Source organism: Lynx rufus, unplaced genomic scaffold (genome assembly GCF_022079265.1).
Source record: "Lynx rufus isolate CCGP_SWC_20201006 ecotype Redwood Valley unplaced genomic scaffold, mLynRuf1.p SCAF_12, whole genome shotgun sequence".
Lineage (NCBI taxonomy): Eukaryota > Metazoa > Chordata > Mammalia > Carnivora > Felidae > Lynx > Lynx rufus.
In genome coordinates, this window is record NW_025814826.1 from 53,801,090 (window position 1) to 53,815,171 (window position 14,082).

Here is a 14,082-nt window from a genome sequence, read left to right on the forward strand (position 1 = left end):
CTATTGTCCTGTGGTTTCGGGGACCTCTCTCCATATACATATCGAAAACACTTTACCTTTACTATTAAAGGATCTTTTTTTAAAAATTTTTTTTAACGTTTATTTATTTTTCAGAGACAGAGCATGAGTGGGGGAGGGGCAGAGAGGGAGACACACACACACACACACACACACACACACACACACACACACACACAGAATCAGCACAGAGCCCGGCTCCAGGCTCTGAGCCGTCAGCACAGAGCCCGACGCGGGGCTCAAACCCAAGAACTGTGCAATCGTGACCTGATCTGAAGTCGAACGCTCAACCGACGGAGCCACCCAGGAGCCCCTGAAGGATCTTAAAAGTGTGCTTACAGACTTCCAAGTACTCATTGAAACCTCTGGACCCCAGGGGCTAGCATTTACCCTCTCCGTGGCCATTTGGCCACATTACCCAACTGGGTGAACTTGCTGGAGGCAGGCTGTTGAGTGGAAACACTCATAAACCATTCTGAGCCACAGGAGACAGCACATTCTGCAGACAACCCGGGAATGGTTGTGACAACATGCACTTTGTCTGGGGCAAGCTCACTGTAACACACACGTACATACACATGCTCTCTCTCTCGAAATGCAAATAGGAGGTCCGGTGAGGACGGTGCTGTGGAAGAGAACACCCCCCAGTGAGAAAGGGAGCTGAGTTACCCAAGTGCTCGTGGGTGCGGGGCCAGACTTCGGTATCATTCAATGAGAAAGACACGGAATTCTGGAGGTGGGGTTCTCTGGGGCACTTAGCTGATGGTCTTATATGGTGATTGCTTAGGATCACGTCTTGACATTGCAACCAGGTCACCAACTCTTAGTACCCAGAAATCAGAGCCTTCCTTTCCCTCTGCTGTACCGACCTAACTCAGATCCTTTTGTGCAGGGCGTGTTCAATCAGTGCAGGAAAGGAAAGGAGGCTCGGCTACATTTATATGATGCTATGTCATGTTCAAACCCCTTTACGATGAGTCATCCCCTTCTGGTGGCTGAGCTCACTTTCAGGCATGTGAACCCCTCACCTCCCTTTTCTGGTGCCCGTTTTGGTATATAGCAGTGTCAGGCCGTGGCGAGGCATCTCCTAGCAAGGAAGGCAAGATTCACACATGCAGAGTGTGACCACAAGCTGTGGTGGGTTTACCTAAGCACCGTGATGTTCAGACCACATGCCCTACAGCAGACAGAGGCATCTCCCCTCATGTTACAGATACAGAGGAGGCCTTCTCGAAGCCAGTGGGACCGAGGGGGGGGGGGGCTGCAGGCAAGAAAAGGAGATGATCCAGGCAAGAGTACAGCACAAGGTAAACACGAGGTAGGGTTGTGCACGCTTTCATTTGCTCATTATTCTTCTTGTTTACTCACTCATTCACCCAAAACTACTTCATGAGCCCTGTTCCACGCCGGGCACTGTTTCAGCCTCAGGGAGCAGAGCAGTGAGCACGTCCGACTTATGAACGTGTGCAGGGCCAGATCGTGAACAGCTATCACAAGTGAAAAAGCATCATCTGGAAAAGACCAGCGTGTCACGGAGGGTGGGACAGGCAGGGGTGGGAGGAGGAGGGTCAGGGAAGGCTGAACCGGAAATGATAAGTGGGCAGGTCAGCCTGGGGGACAGGAAAGGGTGGGAGGAATGGCAAGAACTATTCCAAGCATGAAGCTCCAGGAGCAGAGAGAGCCAGGCGCTTGCGCGACACTTGGACAAGTCCTGTGTGGTCAGGGTGCAGAGAGGGGCAGAGGGAGGAGTGGGTGAACAAGACAGGGGTGAGGAGGTGGGGAGCAGGGGTGGGTCAGGCCGGGAAGAGGTCACGCAGAACCTTGTGGGCTATGATAGGGATTTTGGACTTCATCTAAAGCAGTCTAAGCAGGAGATGCCATTGGCTTGCGTTAGGGTGCAGAAAGCGTAACAGTGTGGCAGCTTGGCAAATCATTAGGAAGGGAATGTCCTACCCCACCCGAAGATTTTCTGTAAGGTTGTTTCCAGCTTGGCCTTTTGTGATTGCACTCCGTGCTGTGCTTGCTCGGCCCTCCCTGGGGGCCTCTTCCTTCCTGTGCCCTCCCTCCCCCACCCATTACATCTTCTTCCTCCATTGCCCGCTTCAAGGGGTCGATGCCCCCCAGTTACCCTATGTCCCCCAGTTACCCCATCGCTTTATCCCAAGGAGCTTGTGGCTCTCCTTCCCTCGGACTAAAATCCCCCTTCCACCCTCGATCGAAGTCCTTATTGGGCATTAAACGCCAGGGTGTTTCGGAGCCTGCTTTTCCTCCTCCTAGCTGGGAAGCTTGTGTGTCCCCAACCCGGGGTCTTGAGTAGAGAACGGGTGACAGCAGTGCCTCCTGGGGCAGCTGTGAGGGTTTACAAAGCTGCCACTAGGAACGTGCCTTGCCCTGGCCTGGCTCATGTTGCTTCTGTAAATGCTACCCGTGGGTACAGTCACGGCCGCCCAAGCCCTTCCCAATGGCCCCCCACTCTACATCTGCATCATTTCTATCCCTTCTCCGAACTGCCTCACCTCCCCAGCCATAGTGGACGCCCCCCATCCCCGAACATGGATTTCTGTCTTGCTCATGCTGTTCCCTCAGCCTGCAATGCCCTTCCTTCCCTCAGCACCCTGAGGCCTAGCTCATGTCTTGTTTCCTTTGGAGAATCTTCCATGCACACTCCTGCCAGTCCGACTCTAAGGCAGATTTAACTCTTCCATCGAGTCTCCCCAGCGCTTGGGGGCCTTGCTTTGTTACAGCACACACAGATAGGTATTTCTGTGGCTGTTTGGGCTCTGTCTCCCCTCACAAGTATGTTTCCTTGGGCGGGGACATGTGTCATTCACCTGCCGTGCTGAGTACTGGGCACAGAGCCCAGCGCTCACAGCTAGCTGGGTGAATGAGTGAACCAGCCTGGTGCCCTTACCCGCTCGGAGGCAAGGACTGTGTCTAACTGATCTTTGGTCCCCCAGTGCCCGGCTCCTAGTAGGGGTTTGCTAATTCTCCTTGCCCACCATGGAAGGGTAAGTCGGGCAGGTTTTGGTAGACATGTTGAAGCAGGGAAAGGCATGGAGGGCCAGGAGGAAGGGCAATCTGGACGATGGGATCAGGGACCAAGAGATGATTCCAAGCTTCTTTGACGAGAATCTGGGGCTGGGGAGCTGGAGTGTCAAGGGAGGCTCAGCCTCTTTTCCCTGGGCTGGACCCTTTCCTAGCCCTGTGGGAGGGAGGACACCCCACCCAGGCCAAAGGGGAGTATTAACGTGTCAGAATGACTCCCAGAATATTTCACGGTCTTATCTGTTAATAATAAAAATGAAATTATATTAAAAATACAGCCATGTGTGGGTTGCAGAACGAGTTAATGATTCCTCACGTAGTTAGATGCGTACCCCTTTAATTGAGGCAGGTAATGACTGTGGTAATAATACCTTGGACCTGTTTATGGGTTCTTTCTTCGGAGAAGCTCAAAGCACTTTCCCTTCCTATCTCATCCGTCTCCCCAACTTCCCAGGGAAGTGTGTCTTATTATCCCCACTGCTTAGGTGTCTGTGCAAGGTGACTCACTCCATGGCTCTGAAGCTCACCTCCTTGTCCCCTGGCCAGGGTGGGGCCCACGTGCCCCTTTCTTCCCTGACTCCGGGCCCGGAGCACCCCATTTCCTGGACAACCAAGAAGGCCTGGCTTGCTGTGCAAGACCAAGGGGTGCCGGGGCACCAAGGGAGCAGAGAGATGGGGGCAGGGGAGGAGGGAGGGCGGAGAGACAGGAGGGCCGGCAGAGAAAATGGGAGAAAAGGCAGAACGCTAGAGCGCCAGCATTGTGAGGGTAGCGACCATGTCTTGTTTACCTTCCCTGCTTGGCACAGAGCTTGGCACATTCTGTGATAGATGGCAATACCTACGGTGGCATTGGAAACCCAGCTCAAATGTCACCTTTTCCAAGAAGCTTTTCTTGGTTTCCCCAGGTGTCCCCACCACACGGCCACAGGGCTCTCCTAGCCCTTGGACCCTCTGTTTATCCTTCTCAGGCAGCTTTGTGTGCAAGTTAAGCTGTTTAGGTATCAGCCACCGCCATTCAGGTGTGAGCTCCTAGACCAGGCTCCAGTCTGACTCATCCCCTCTCCCCAGGATCTGCCAGCACAGGGGTCTCACACAGTAGGACCGCACGTAAGGAGTGCAGGTAAGAGAGGGCTTTGAAATCAGAAAGACCCAGATTCAAACCCTCGTTCTGCCTCTTACCAACGGTGTGTCTCGGGAAGCCCCTTGGCCTCTTGTAGCGTTCCCTTCCTTACAGAAAGCGGAGCTGAGAAAGCCCACTTTGCAGGATTGTGGCGAAGTTAGCCACAGCGACCCTGCTTGGCACCTAGTAGGTGCTTATTATTCATTTCCTGTGATTAATTTTAGACCTGGTGGTTCCCGGCCCTGGCTCCACATCAGAACCGCCCTTCTCAGGAACAGACGTCCTTGGAAGCCCCCTGGGAAATTCTTAGCCTGTGGGTCTGGGGTGGGGCCGAGGCATCCGCCTTCTAAAAAAGCTTCTCTGGTTCTTCTGATGTCGAGGGTCTCAGTGTTTGCCAAATGGAACATAAGATTGAATGTAAAATCGTACAAAAGTCATCGATTCCTCTGGTGTCTAGGGTCCAGGGCAGGAACAGTGAAATCTTGTGGGCGGAATTGGACCCCAGGTGGGGTGCCTGTGGAGGCAGATAGAATAGAAAAGGGAGGTTCACCCCGGCTTCGCTTCACAGTGGCTCTGTGAGCCCAGCCAGCTGTCCACCTTCTCCGAACTATATCTTGCTGCTTTCTTTGGGATGGAATAATCATAAGGGCTGATTTCTCCATGTTTTCACATTTGAGGTCCAGATCTGGTGGGCAACACATCCCCGCAGACTCCACGGCCATCAGCCAACGGGGTCTTGAGGTGTTGTGTGGTCTTTGCTAAAATTTGCCAAGTTTATGAACCAGAGTTCATAAGCATGTGTGGCTCTAGCTGGCATCTGACGGACCCCTTTGTGCAGACCGGGGCGCCAGCCGAGCCTTCTTTCTGGACAGGATCCTGGACCTCTCCAGCCCTGTAGAGGACAAGCGTCAGCACTGCAGAAAGGGCCCAGGCTCTCGGTCCTTGAGACATGACCCGACAGTGAGAAATTCTTTTTCAAAGGCTTATTTATGATCCTGGAAAAGAATTTGATGTCGTGGAAAAAGACATTTGTCCCAGGGATGAAAGATAGAGTTGCCAACAATGGGAGTCCGGAAAGACCCACACCCATAGTTCAAGACGGGAGTTACAGGGTGCTGGAGATGCGGAGTCTGGGGTGCGGGGCTCGTGGGAGGCTTCAGGGTCACATTTCATGAAGTAGCCCCATAAAATGGGCAATGGGGCTTGAACATGATGCCGGGCATTTTCTCACATGCTGTTTTCTTCAGTTTTCCCACAGCCCTGAGAGACACGACCGCATCAGCATTCATCGCTCATGATAATCCGCTCTGTGTTACAGATGAGAACACAGAGGCTCAGAGGGGGAGGGTCCCCAAAGTCTCCAGCAACCTGCTGGAGTCAGAATTTGAATCCATATCTGTCCAACTCCGATCTGTTTGTTCATGTTCCCCCACTACACTTTACTACTAGGATGGCCGCCCCAAAGCATTTGGGTGTATTTAAATACCGTCTGGGGGGCGCCTGGGTGGCTCGGTCGGTTAAGCGTCCAACTTCGGCTCAGGTCATGATCTCACGGTCCGTGAGTTTGAGCCCCGCATCGGGCTCTGTGCTGACAGCTCAGAGCCTGGAGCCTGTTTCTAATTCTGTGTCTCCCTCTCTCTCTGCTCCTCCCCTGTTCATGCTCTGTCTCTCTCTGTCTCAAAAATAAATAAACGTCAAAAAATTTTAAAAAAATAATAAAAAAAATAATAAAAAATAAAAAAAAATACTGTCTGGAACGGCTCCCCAAATGTTTCCCCCAGGTGAGGCAGACACCCTCCCTTCCCTGGGAACAGGCCACTCTCAGTGTTGGGAAGGTGGGGAGGTGTCTGGTCAAAGCCACCAAGGTGCTGACTTCCTGTCATTACAGGTTGGGGATGGGGCTGGTCCTCAGGATCCTGAGTGGGGAGCCTGAAGCCGTCTCTGCAGGCAGGGTCTGGGGGACGGCCCTGAGCTGTGACTGTCAGTCCTACCGAGCAGGAGAGTGGACAGGTTTGAGGTCTGGCAGAGATTTCCAGATTGAGTATCACCCAGGAAACTCAAAGGGCAGGATTGCACAAGGGTGACCTTGATTTGGGCCCAGAAAACAAGAAAGTCTGCTTCTTTTCTGTGAAAGGTGAATGAATCACTTTCCAAGAAGCCAACCCATCTGTTGTCCACCGCACCCCACACGTGAGCTCAGAGCAGCAGCCCTGCCGGGGCAGAGCGGAGCAGGGAAGGTGAGATGTCAGTGGCATCATGCCCGTCTCTCTTCTTCCCTTTCTCTGCTGACAGCGAGGAGGTCAGGGGATTCGACCGGGAACGGCCCCCTTACGGTGGCTGAAATTCCTACCCCTGGCATTTCCCTGTGTCACGGCTGGGTACTGAGGCTGGCAGAGGGGCAGCTGTCCCAGAGGCGCAGAGGTAGAGGATGTAAAAGCCACCGAGGCTGTGGCACAAGTGAGGGGCAGAGAAGAGCCTTCTCTGGCTTCCCTGCCTATTATCAGGCTGCAAAGTCCGAAACCTCGCTTGGAATCCTAGCTCTCCCTTTATATTCCTTCCTCTCCCCCCAACTCCCAGCCCTCAGATCCCATAAACACATAGCAACCTCAGACGAGTCATTCTAACTTTTCTAGGTCTTAGATTTCTCATCTGTGTAATGGGGATAACATTACCTGCCTCCTAGAGTCGAGAAAATTCAAGGAGATTAAGCAGGAGAGGTGGCCCTGACCTGCCGGGCAACCCTTACTCTCTCCAAGGCTCAGTCTGCTCACCCATAAAATATGCCCTTGCCAGGAGTAGTTGTTAAGGCTCAAAAAAATAGGACAATGCTCCTGGCATATACGAGGTGCCAAGGAAGTGTTAATTGCCATGCTCATTCTTTCATAATTTTGCCATAAGAGAGATTTGGATCTGAAGATGTCAAATGACTCCAGGGATTGGTCTTTTCTGGATCCCTAGTTCATAAGGTGGGTTAGAAACAGCGCATATCTCATAGAGCTATTGTAGGGCTGAGGTGATAAAAGTACCATTGTAGAACAGCGCCTCCCACACAGGAAGTGGCTCATAAAGGTCAGTTTTGTGGTCGGCTCTAGATAATTCTTTCTGCTAGTGATGGAGTCCTGGCTGGCGTGTTGGCCTCAGTGGTCAGACGGGGCTGAGCTGACTCACCCTGAAGTGACAGGTCTGGGCAGTGACAGCCTAGACTGGTTAGGTGGGAGCAGCCGGGCTCCTTGCTGAGACCCCAGGAGCAGCTTGGGTATTATTTTGCAACAGAGATTACCTTTGACTTCGACCAGTCCTAGAGATGGTGGGAAAGAGGGTTGTCCATGACCATTGGATGCTCCTACATTTTCTCATGGCTAAGGAAGCAGATGGGGGCAGTGGTAGGGCGGGCTGTGGTCTTTTCCTGGATGCTGACCTACTAGGAGGCCACTATGGCCACAACTTCCATGGTGTTGGGCAGTGAGCACTGGACAGACAGGGCCCTAAAACCTGTTCCTGGCCAAGTCAGACAAGATGTGCTTCCTTCTCAGGAGCTTGGAGGAGGTAGCTGGATGGTGTTTTAGGCTTTGAGGCCATGTTTCTAGACTCTAAGTCCAGTGCTCTTTCCATGACATTGTGTACGTCCTGAGTCACGGAACCCTACCCTGGGAGCTCAGCCATTGATTTGTGGCAAATGGCGTACTGGGTGCTCAAGGAGCACAGAGGAAGAACAGAGGTTCAGAGAAAGTTTTTGGAGGAGGTGACTTTTGAGCCAGGCTTTTTAGAGGGAGATGAGGGAGAAAGCAGTTGTCCCCACTTCCTCATCTCCCACTCATTTCTCCAGCTCCACTCACTGCAGTCTCACTTCTCCCACAACATGGAACTGCTCTCGCCAGGGTCATCAGTGACCTTCTTGCGGCAAATCCAATCGATGTCTCATAGCCCTTCTCTTAACAAATGTGAGGGTCATTTTTGACACTGAGCTCACTTCTCCTTTGACTTGCAGTTCTCCTCCTGCCTCCCCCGCTGTCACTTCCTAGTTTGCCTTGTGAATTCATCTTTGCTTGTAACCTACCTATCTGCTATCCACCCCATCCATCCATCCATCCATCCATCCATCCATCCATTTATTCTATCTATCTATCTATCTATCTATCATCTATCTAGTTAAGGAGAGTATAATGAAGGCACTATTTACAAAAGTATGGAAGGATTAGGAGAATGCAACAGAAATGGTGAACACTCTAGTGTGAATAATATCAGGGAGCCATTAGCTGCTCCAGGTTTAAAGGGAAAGCCAAGTGGTTATCAGAACCCAAAGACTATAGCTTTAAGAGGGGCCTGCGACAGAGGGGCCCAGCCAGCCAGGGGTATAAATAGCCTGGACTCTCTTCCTGCCCTCTGATGCAGTTCACAAAGGCCAGCCTCCCGTGCTCCTTACACTCTGACATTGGCCTGCTATGCTGTCTGAGCCCCTTTCCCTTTTCTCCATGTATTACCCCAAGGGCTCCTCTGTTCTAATGGCTGATGGCCTGAAATTGCTATCTTGTGCCAAGACTTCTGTCCTGACCACCTGGCCACCCAACTGTCTACTTACTGGACATCTCTAAACGTCCTTCCGGCATCACGGACTCAGCATGTCCACAGGGGACCTCATGGCCCTTTCCCAAACTGTTTATCTTCCCACATTTCCTTCCTGCATAGATGGCGTCCTCACTCATCTTGTCATCCAAGTCAGGGCCTGGGATTCATTCCTGACTTCTGCCCTTGCTTTCCCTTCTACACCCCTCACCACGTCCTGCCAAATCCACACCCAGACATTTGACACACACAGGTCCTCTCCACCCCCCACTTCCGCCCCGCCCACTGACTCCCTTTGCTTGGACCCCTCTCATCGCTCCCTGGATTATGACAACTGCTTCCAAATTAAGCTCCTGGTTCCTTTCTCACAGCCTCGTGGCAGGGGCTACTAGCTGCCTCTTAAGGTCCATTCTCTCTCCCGTCTTGGCTGAAGAATGCCAACTTTCAGTTAGGTACGTGGCCAATGATCTGCTGGCCAGGTAGAGCTTCAAAGACAACATGTGGCAGGCTTCTACAGCTAGGAATGACTATGTGCCTAAGTTCTGACCGAGAAGATGTAAATGAAGTATTATGTGGCGGCGCTAGAAGGTTTCCTTAAAATGGAGAGGGTGCATTGCTCTTTCCTGGCTCTATTCTGCCTCCTGGGACATGGTTCTGGTGGCTGGAGCTCTAACAGCTACCTTGGGCCATTTGGACAATGGCCTTCCACAACCGGAAGAATACCCTGCATGAAGTGTACCAGCCACAAGCCTCTATTTCTGGACTTCTTCAATGCAAGGGTGAATTAAATGTCTAACTTGATCAAGCTACTATTATTTTTTGTTTTCCTGTTATTTTCAACAGAGCGTAATTCTCACCGCTGCATCTTACACCCGGGGGCAGAGCTGCAGATGTTTCTGCGTCCCAGAAACGCCTCCCTTGGGCCACCTGATTCCAGCGCGACAGTGAGGACGGTTTGTGCACGCTGGGACTGTCCTATTTCAAACGTGCAGGGCTTGTTCAAAACCACAGTCAGTGGAAGGTCAGTCAGACTCTGTGCCTAGAAGAGCAATGGGTGGAAAGAGAATTAATGCCTCCGGAGGCAATCTGCGAGCAGTGGGGACTGCAAGTTGGTGACAACGTGAAGGTCATTAATGGTTTCTCAGAGGCTCCCCAGCAGGACTGAGTTCTGCTGTTCACAGAGGTAACTAGTTCAATAACACACCTCTTATAAGGGGGGGGGGGTGTCTTACCCCCCAACCCCAACTCACTCTCCTCGCACTGTCACTGCTGCTTCCTGGGATCACCTCACAAACAAACCACCCGCACCCACTTTCTGGTCTCAGGCTCTAATGCTGGGGAGCTGACAGGGTTTGCTCTAAAATGTGGCTCTGTTTACGCCCTTCCCCTCCCCAAAGTCCATTTCTGGAGCCCATTGATTCCTGGATGATGGTACATTTCCTGGGCCTGTCCCCCAAGACCCTGCTGGCTCTGGTCACTTCTCCCCCAAAGCCCTGGCCCTTGCCTCTTGGCCCCGATGTGCCCTTTGCTCCGGCCGTGCCAGGCTACAGTTCACGCTCTGGTGCCTTCTCACTGCCTGGAACATTCCTTACCTTACCCCATTGCAAAAGCTCAGGTGTCCTTCACCACACAGCTCACGTGTCCTGTCTTCTGGAAAGTCCTCCCTGACCTCCCGCATGCAGCTGGAGCTGCTCCCCACTTACGGTCTCATTTTTCCTTTCCGCCATACTCGAATTGGCTAATTAGCTGCCCTCTCTCCCTCTTGACTCTGTGCTCCTCTCTAGAGCAGACACTACATGCACCCTATGCAGTTTTGTGTCCCGGGCCTAGTGCTCAGCTGGGACAGAGTTGAAATGTGGCACGGTGAGCGGGGACAGGACCAGGAGACGCAAGGCCCGGCGAGGGGCACATGCGTGGTACCTTCCTGGGCTAAGGGCTCCACATCCCGAAGGCCCGTCACCCCAGCACCCCCACTTCTCTAAAATTTGGTCTCTTGTCCGTTCAGCCTCAGGTCCCGCAACCTCACCTTCTGTTCAGAGCTTTAGCCACACCCAGTGTTTGCTGAACACCACAGACTCTTAAGCTACCCCGAATCTGCTCACAACCTTCCCTTTACTTGGATTACTCTAGCCGCCCCCCCCCACCACACACACCCCCAGGAATTTCTCCCTGCCCTTCAGGGCCCTTATCAAGTACACCTGCATCCATAAGCCCTCACCTGCCAGGAACTGTGCCTTGTACGTTGTAGGTGCTTAAGAAGCTGGTTGTGGTTGTATTGGGTGTGTTGAGTGGAGTGGGGGGCATGGATATATGTATTTCATAAATACTTACATTGGGCTGAATATATCCTAGGCACTACTCCGTGTGCTGTGCACTGGTGAACTAAGTCTTTTAAATGCTTATTTTTGAGAGAGAGAGAAAGAGTCATCAGAGAGAGAGAGAGGGGGCGATAGAGGATCCAGAGCGCCCTCTGCGATAACACAGAGAGCCCAACGCGGGGCTCGAACTCACAGACCACGAGATCGTGACCTGAGCCGAAGTTGGATGCTTAACTGACTGAGCCACCCAGGGGCCCTGAACTAGTTTAATATACATAGTTCTATAAGGAAAGTCTGACTGTTATGCCCCACAGAGAGGCTGCTTAACTTTTGTAAGATTGCATAGCTAGAAAGTGCTACAGAAAGGATTTGAACCCAAGCAATTTGAGAAGGACGAATGTTCTTTTGCAGGCACGGGGGGCCATGAAAGGGCTTTGAGTTCTGTCAGTGTAGAAGCACTGAGGGTAGCTCTGGACAGGACCAGGCTACACAGACGTGAGCTGTGATTTTACTGGGCTGTGCAGGCTTGAAGTGACCGTAGGACAGGGGGATTCAGGGGCTGTTCCTCAGGTCCCCAGGACAGTGGAGGTGGCTCTCAGGTCCTGGGGAGCCTTTGCTGTTGAGACAGAGCATGTGGGGTGGCAAGAGGACCTTTTAAATGGACACTCTAAACTGGAAGGAGAAAATCAAATACTTGCTATTTCGATCAGACTCCCTTTCTGGGAGCTCTGAGGCCAAGCCTGGGTGATCAGGGCAGCTGTGGACCCCTTGCAGGTGGCTGGGAACAACTTTCGAGGCCTGGGCTTCAGGTGAGGTGTGGACATTGGCCCGATCTTCACCGAGCAGGGCGCTGGAGGAGTGTGACTGGCAGGAAGTCTCTCTTGACTCCATGAGCCTACTTTCTGCTCTGCCGTGGTAGGTGAGAGGGGTTCCCAAAATAGCAAAAATGGTGTTCATGAATGGATGTGGGGATCACAGGAAGACCCCTGTGTCAGTGGTCAGAAGCTTCGATGTAATATACTGGGTGATTTTGGTGGCAAGCTATTTTCCCTCTATGGGACTCAGTTTCCCCATTTGTGAAATGCAAAGGTTGGGCTGGAAGCCCATGAAGGGCTCTCCTAGACTGATGTTTAATGATCCTTCCTCGGGAAGCAGGAGGAAGGAGGGAAAATGGGGTCTGTTATGGCCTGAATTGTGTCTCCCCAACCTTCATCCAGATGTTCAAGTCTTAACTTCAGAATGGGACTGTATTTGGAGACAGATCCTTTGAAGAGGTCATTAAGGTGAAATGAGGTATTTGGGATGGGTTCTAATCCAACCCGACTAGCGTCCTTATATGAAGAAGAGTCTAGGACACAGACATACACAGAAGGAAAGCCATGTGGGGACACCAGGAGAAGATGCCCATCTACAGCCAAGGACGGAGGCCTCAGAGGAAATCCACCTGCCAAGACCTTGGCCTTGGACTCCTAGCCTCTTGAACTGTGAGAAAATACATTTCTGTTGTTTAAGCCACCTGGTCTGTAGTCCCTTGTTGTGACAGTCCTAGTAAACTGAGACAGGGTAACACCACCGGCAGATGCAATGGCAGTGTCCTCCAGCTGTGGTGTCTGGGGCCAGGCTAAACCCGATAGGAAAGCAGTGAAGCAGTGCAGGCAGGACAAGGGGAGGGGTTCAGAGCAGGTCATCCTGGGCAGTGTGTACAGAGCCTGCAATGTTGTCAGGTCTAGATGAGTAAGCCCTAGCCCTGCCCTCAAGGAGCTTCTAGTCTTCTGGAGGAGACAAATATACAGTGACGCTTGTCCAGTGGGAGCCCTACAGTGATGAAATATATATACCATGCAGATGCAGGAAGCCCAGGATGACCTCACAGAGAAGACGCTTTGAAGGGTCAGTCGTCGTACTCGCCAATTAGGGACCAGAGGGAAGAGCATCTTAGGCAGAAAGGTCGGAACGTACAACGGCACAGAGACCCACGTGATTCCGCGAAGGGAGGGAGGGAGGCAGGATGCCGGCCAGCAGGACGGGACTAGATCAGACAGACCCAGCTGCGGAGGATGGACTTCCTCCTGATTGGACTGGGGAGCCTGTGAAGGTTTAGGAGCGGGCTGATGATGCAATTCAGCATCAGAGGGAACATCGCTTACAAGCATGGGGGTCTGCCGCTAGACCCCCTGGGTCTCAGCAGTGCCGCTTACTAGCTGGTTGACCTTGAGCGGGTTACTTATTCTCTGGGAACCTCTGTTCTCACCTGTGAAATGATGGTAACAGCATGTGCCTTCTAGGTTCACCACAGAGATTAAGTGAACACCTACTAACATGCTTTCCACAGTGCCTGGCAGGTTGATGGCTCTTAATTCACCCTGGTTGTTGGCTCAGCCTTGGTTTTGACACCTGCTCTCCTGGGGCTGAGACCATTATTTCATCAACCCTTTCCATTTGGTGAAGTGAGGAGTGAGGTCAGCGTAGGAAATCAATCATCACAAACTGGAACCAGGAACTGAGAGGTGCAGAGGCCGCTGGAAATGCAAGAACTTGCCAGGACGCATTTCTGTAGGGTTCTAGGAGTCCTGGCCCTCAGCGGGGCACCCTCCGACACCTCGTAGGTTTGTGACGCACGTGGAGGAAGGAACTGAAAAGGGGACCTGAAAGATGTGTTTTCTCAGAAACAGGCAAAGGGGGCAGCAGAATTGGGGGTGGGGGTAGAATCACAGCCCCTCAGGACTAAGAGGCCCTCAGAGGTTATCTGGCCTACAGATACCAAGATGGCAGCCGCTGCATTAGCCTTGGCTTGAAGACCTGCTTTAGTTAACTTTATAGTGTTTGATAGGATTAAAAGGGGCAAAGAGTTACTATTTTTTATAATTCAAGATTTTTCACAAAAAATCCAGATGTCCGCCTTCTGATGAAAATCAGAATATCTGGGAACGGTAGGCCAGCATTTCCATTTGGCAAGTGGCAGCAGCAACTGCATGGTCAATGCTCCTACATCAGGTTCCCTTAGTTCATTTTTGTTTT